Source organism: Jatropha curcas, chromosome 5 (assembly GCF_041381405.1).
Source record: "Jatropha curcas cultivar XTBG-Jc1 chromosome 5, XTBG_Jcur_1.0, whole genome shotgun sequence".
In the NCBI taxonomy this organism is placed as follows: Eukaryota; Viridiplantae; Streptophyta; class Magnoliopsida; order Malpighiales; family Euphorbiaceae; genus Jatropha; species Jatropha curcas.
In genome coordinates this window covers 14,113,782-14,120,650 of record NC_143155.1, presented here as the reverse complement: position 1 = coordinate 14,120,650, position 6,869 = coordinate 14,113,782, and the positions used below count along the sequence as shown (strand labels likewise).

The following is a 6,869-nucleotide window of genomic DNA, read 5'->3' as shown; positions in this document are numbered from 1 at the left end:
TAATTTAATTCGATTCCAGCCTATAATATTAGATTTATTTTTCTTTGTTCTTGTTATAAATTATTATTGTGTTTAAGGCTTCCAGGCAGAAATTTTCCCCTGGATTGATTTATTTCAATAATTACATTCGGGAGAAGGGTTATTGATATGAAAAAGATAATAATTTACTTGAGAATAATAACTTGATGTGGAAACTATATGGTTTGACTCAAAGGGGGTCTTCATAAGTTAATAAAGTATTAAGTTGTGAATTCACAAAGCAACCATAAAACCTAATGATCTGATTCATGTTTAATTTCACTATTAAGGTAGGTAATTAACTTGGATTAGAATAGCTAACAATACATCGGGAGAGCTTGTTAGCAAACTTAGGGTTGTTTCTCCTACTTGAACAATTAAAATTGATTAATGAACTAATAGAATAAGCTGGATAGAATTAAGTGAAATCAAATTCCCTAGTATTTTACTTCTCTGATTGCTTTTCACCTAAATTTTTGTGTTTGATTTTCTCTGTTTCTATTTTAAATTCTTTTTACTTTACAGCAATTTTCTTTTATCATCGTCTAAATAATAATAGGTTAACATAATTTTAGTAATTGATAACCAATCCCTGTGGATACGATACTTTCTTACTCTATATTACTTGTTGCGATTTCGTACACTTGCGAAGAAAAATCGTTGTCAAGTTTTTGGCGCCGTTGCCAGGGATTAGCGTATCAATATCAATACGAATTACCCTATTGTTAATTTAGACACTCTTTTATTTTCTTTTAAGAACTGTTCCAAGTATTTTATGCAAAGAAGATCAAGGAGGACTGAACCTCTAATCTTTGATCCGGAAATTGAACGAACTCGTCGAAGGCTCAGCGCTGCAAGAAAAACACAAGAAGTAAAAATCGAACAACAGGCAGACATGGCTGACGATATCGAAAACGAGAACATAGTTGGACCACCACTTCAACATCCGGTCCGTACCTTAAGGGACTATACAACACCTAATCTGAATGGGACAACCTCAAGTATTACTAGACCTAGGGTAGAAGCTAATAACTTTGAGATTAAACCCGCAATCATTCAAATGCTCTCTACCTCGATCCAATATGGAGGGTTGCCTAGTGAAGATCCTAATGCTCACATCACCAATTTTTTGGAAATTTGTGACACATTCAAACAAAACGGTGTTTCTGAAGATGCAATCAAATTAAGACTTTTCCCATTCACTCTTAGGGATAAAGCTAGATCATGGTTACAATCGTGTCCCGCTGGAAGCTTTACCACATGGGATGAATTAGCTCAAAAATTCCTAGCTAAATTCTTCCCATCCTCAAAAACCACCAAGCTGCGCAATGAGATAATGACATTTGCTCATCATGATCAAGAGAGCTTGTATGAAGCTTGGGAAAGATTCAAGGACTTGTTAAGAAAGTGCCCACATCACAGTTTGCCCAAGTGGTTACAGGTACAAACTTTCTATAATGCATTATCTCCTAACATCAAAATTACCTTAGATGCAGCTGCAGGTGGATCCTTTGAAAAGAAAGGTATTGATGAAGCATATGAGTTGATAGAGGAGATGGCAAGCAACAACCACTACCAAAACAATACCGAAAGGAGAAGAACCGCAGGAGTCTATGAAATAGACGCCATTACAGCACTCAATGCCAAAGTAGATAACATGGTAAGGAAATTGGACATGTTAACCACTAATCCTGTGAATTCGATTATGCAAGTTTGTGATAGGTGCAATGGACAGCATGGAATTGGAGAATGCATCATGGACCCTTTAAATCCACCAACTTTGGAGCAAGTGAACTATGTGATGAATCAAGGAAGAAAGAATTACCCTTTTTCAAACTCATATGATAACAGGTTAAGGAATCATCCTAACCTATCTTATGGTAATCCTAACAATGCCTTGAATGCACCACCTGGTTTCCATCCTCCGGAAAAGAAATCTCATGATGACCTCCTCACTGCTCTCTCCAAGTCACACATGGAATTCATGAATGAAACCAGGGAAAACCATAAAATCCAGCAAGCTGCAATCAGGAATTTGGAGATTCAGTTTGGGCAGTTCGCAAACATGATGGCATCTCGACCTCAAGGTACGTTACCTAGCAATACTGAAAAGAATCCAAAGGAACAAGTGCAGGCTATCACCTTGAGGAGCGGGAAACAGATAGATGAACCACCAAGGAAAGAAAAAGAAGAAAAAGAACAGCCAAAGGTGCCTATCATTGACTTAGAGGAAAAAGAAAAGGTAAAACCTTATGTTCCCCCTATCCCCTTTCCACAAAGATTAAAGAAAGCACAAGATGACAAGAGCTTCCTCAAGTTTCTGGATGTGTTTAAGAAGCTTCAAATCAATATTCCTTTTGCTGAAGCTCTTGCTCAAATGCCTAGCTATGCTAAATTCCTAAAAGATATCTTGAGCAAGAAACGGAAAATTGATGATCAAGGAACGGTAATGTTAACCGAGGAGTGCAGTGTAATTATTCAAAACAAACTGCCTCCAAAGTTAAAAGATCCAGGAAGTTTTTCTATCCCTTGTAACATTGGTAATCTTGACTTTGAAAAGGCTTTGGCAGATTTAGGTGCTAGCATTAATCTTATGTCCTATGAAGTTTTTAAAATGCTAGGTATGGGAGAGCTCAAACCAACAAGGATGTCTTTGCAATTAGCAGATCGTTCAATTAAATACCCTAGAGGGATTGTAGAAGATGTGCTTGTAAAGGTAGGTACATTCATCTTTCCTGTTGATTTTGTTATTCTTGATATTGATGAAGACAGGGAAGGATCTCTAATCCTTGGAAGACCTTTTCTTGCAACTGCAAGAGCATTAATTGATGTTTATGAGGGTAAGTTGACTCTAAGAGTTGGACAGGAAGAGATTGTGTTAGATGTACTTAAATCTTGTAAACTCCCTATGGATCATGGAGACTGTTTTAGAATTGATGTTGTGGATGAATGTGTTGAAACCACTTTGCATGTTGAAAATAACACTAATGAATCAAGCATCTTGAATGAAAAAGAAAAGGAACTTCCTAAGCATGAACTGAAACAACTTCCACCTCATTTAAAACATGCATTTCTAGGTGAGAACCATTCTTTTCCTGTTATTATTTCTTCTCACTTAACGCTTGATCAAGAGGAAAGGTTGTTGCAGGTTCTACGTAGGCACAAGAAAGCATTAGGATGGTCTATCTTAGATCTACAAGGAATAAGCCCAAGTGTGTGCATGCATAAAATCTTGATGGAAGAAGACTACAAACCTTCAATCGAGCATCAAAGGCGACTGAACCCAAACATGAAGGAGGTAGTCAAGTCTGAAATCATCAAACTCCTAGATGCTGGTATCATTTATCCGATTTCAGATAGTAACTGGGTAAGTCCTGTCCAAGTTGTTCCAAAGAAGGGAGGTATGACTGTTATCTCTAATGAAAACAATGAATTAATCCCCACAAGAACAGTCACAGGTTGGCGTGTGTGCATAGATTATAGAAAACTAAATAAAGCAACACGCAAAGATCACTTTCCCCTTCCCTTTATTGATCAAATGCTTGAAAGACTTGCAGGTTATCCTTTTTATTGTTTCTTAGATGGCTATTCAGGGTACTTCCAAATACCCATAGCCCCTGAAGATCAAGAGAAAACTACTTTCACTTGTCCTTATGGTACTTTTGCCTATAGGAGAATGCCTTTTGGGCTATGCAATGCCCCTGCAACCTTTCAAAGGTGCATGATGTCCATCTTTTCTGATATGGTGGAAAAATTTATTGAAATATTCATGGATGATTTTTCTGTATTTGGTTCTTCCTTCGATGCATGCCTTCGTAATTTATCTTTAGTGATGCAACGATGTGAAGATACTAACCTTGTGTTAAATTGGGAAAAATGTCATTTCATGGTTAGTGAAGGTATTGTCTTAGGGCATAAAATCTCTCAAAAAGGGATTGAAGTAGACAAGGCAAAAATTGAGGTAATTGAAAAACTACCTCCCCCTAACACAGTGAAGGGCATAAGAAGTTTTCTTGGGCATGCAGGGTTTTACAGGAGATTCATAAAGGATTTCTCAAAAATCACTAAACCTCTTTGCAATCTACTAGTTAAAGATGTTCCTTTTGATTTTGACAAAGAGTGTTTAGATGCTTTCAACAGGTTGAAGAAGGAGTTAATCTCAGCTCCTATCATTACGACACCAGATTGGACTTTACCCTTTGAACTCATGTGTGATGCTAGTGATCATGCTGTAGGAGCTGTTCTTGGACAAAGAAAAGACAAAAAGTTGCATGTTATTTATTATGCAAGTCGCACATTGAATGATGCGCAATTAAATTATGCAACTACGGAAAAAGAATTGCTAGCTATTGTTTTTGCTTTTGACAAATTCAGGGCATATCTAATTGGAGCTAAAACAATAGTCTACACAGATCACTCCGCCATCAAATACTTGCTGGAAAAGAAAGATGCAAAGCCGAGACTCATTCGTTGGGTACTTCTGTTGCAAGAGTTTGACTTAGAGATTCGCGACAAAAAGGGGACCGAGAACCTCATCGCTGACCATCTTTCCAGACTTGAATTGGGGGAAGAAGACATAAGCGAGCTACAAATCAATGAAAGCTTTCCTCATGAGCAACTTCTTCTAGTGGCAAATGCTCAAACCCCCTGGTACGCTGACATTGTTAATTATCTTGTTTGCAAAATTCCTCCTCCCCAATTTTCTTACCAACAAAGGAAAAAGTTTTTTCATGATATCAAATTTTACTATTGGGAGGAGCCATTTTTGTTCAAGTATTGTAGTGATCAGCTCTTCAGGAGATGTATACCGGAAACTGAAATAGAAAGTGTCCTTAAATTCTGCCATTCAATGGAATGTGGAGGTCACTTTGGAGCAAGCAAGACAGCTGCGCGTATACTAGAAAGTGGTTTGTATTGGCCTAATCTTTTTAAAGATGCTTATAATTATGTTCGTCTTTGTGATCGTTGTCAAAGGTTAGGTAACATTTCGAAGAGACATGAAACGCCCCTGAACAGCATCCTTGAAGTCGAAATCTTCGACGTATGGGGTCTGGACTTTATGGGACCCTTTCCACCATCATATTCAAATCAATACATTCTAGTGGCAGTGGATTATGTGTCAAAGTGGGCAGAGGCTGTTGCTATTCCGAATAATGATGCCAAAAGTGTGATGCACTTCATCAAGAAAAATATTTTTACAAGGCATGGCACTCCTAGAGCGATAATCACGGACGGAGGTAAGCATTTTTGTAATCGATATTTAGATTCCCTTCTTGCAAAATATGGTGTCACTCATCGTGTAGGTACTCCATATCATCCTCAAACAAGTGGACAAGTAGAGGTCACTAACAGAGAAATCAAAAAGATCCTCGAAACCACTGTTGGACAATCACGAAAGGATTGGTCCAAAAAGCTCGACGATGCTCTATGGGCCTACAGAACTGCATTCAAAACGCCTATAGGTATGTCTCCATATCGCATGGTGTATGGTAAGGCTTGTCATCTTCCTGTAGAGTTAGAACATAAAGCGTTTTGGGCCATTCAATTTCTTAACTTCAATACAAAGGAAGTTGGCCAGAAACGATTGCTGCAGCTAAATATGATGGATGAAATGCGCCTCCATGCTTATGAAAGTGCCAAAATTTACAAAGATCGCACTAAACAATGGCACGATAAGCGCATTATCAAGAGGGATCTAAAGGTGGGCCAGCAGGTGTTGCTCTATAATTCTAGGCTCCGGTTATTCCCTGGTAAGTTGCGCTCTAGGTGGTCTGGACCATTCACAATCAACGAAATTTTTCCTCATGGTGCGATTGAAATAGTGGATGGTAAGTCAAATCGAAGTTTCAAGGTAAATGCTCAACGTTTGAGAAGCTATCATAGTGAAAACTTTGAACCCATCAAATCAGCAATTGGTCTTGCCTAGCCGAAACTAAGATAAGTGCGTCGAACTTAACGACGTTAAACAAAAGTGCTCATGGGAGACAACCCATCTATTTTTCTTATTAAAATTTTTGACCATTTATTTATTTTTATTCTTTATTTTATTTGCCAAAATTCCCTTTATCCACAGGGATTGGTTATCAATTACCAAAATTATGTTAACCTATTATTATTTAGACGATGATAAAAGAAAATTGCTGTAAAGTAAAAAGAATTTAAAATAGAAACAGAGAAAATCAAACACAAAAATTTAGGTGAAAAGCAATCAGAGAAGTAAAATACTAGGAAATTTGATTTCACTTAATTCTATCCAGCTTATTCTATTAGTTCATTAATCAATTTTAATTGCTCAAGTAGGAGAAACAACCCTAAGTTTGCTAACAAGCTCTCCCGATGTATTGTTAGCTATTCTAATCCAAGTTAATTACCTACCTTAATAGTGAAATTAAACATGAATCAGATCATTAGGTTTTATGGTTGCTTTGTGAATTTACAACTTAATACTTTATTAACTTATGAAGACCCCCCTTGAGTCAAACCATATAGTTTCCACATCAAGTTATTATTCTCAAGAAAATTATTATCTTTTTCATATCAATAACCCTTCTCCCGAATGTAATTATTGAAATAAATCAATCCAGGGGAAAATTTCTGCCTGGAAGCCTTAAACACAATAATAATTTATAACAAGAACAAAGAAAAATAAATCTAATATTATATGCTCGAATCGAATTAAATTACATCAAATCCCTAGTATAAGAGTTTAGCTAGACATAGTAATTAAATTAAACTCCATCATACGTGAATCATTCATCATATTTAAAGACAATAATAAAGAAAGAAAACAAGATGAAGAGTTTAGAATAAAAACTGTATCCACAACTATGTTGCTGACTTCCTTGAATCTT

The 6,869-nt window shown here is 36.7% G+C and overlaps 1 non-coding gene across 1 annotated transcript; it reads right to left on the bottom strand.

Moving 5' to 3' along the window:
• Nucleotides 1–1,336: 1,336 nt before the first annotated feature.
• Nucleotides 1,337–1,443, bottom strand: LOC149496249 (small nucleolar RNA R71). The gene has a single exon (XR_016321072.1). It is a non-coding gene; the product is annotated as a small nucleolar RNA R71 (small nucleolar RNA).
• Between the last annotated feature and the right edge of the window lie 5,426 nt (nt 1,444–6,869).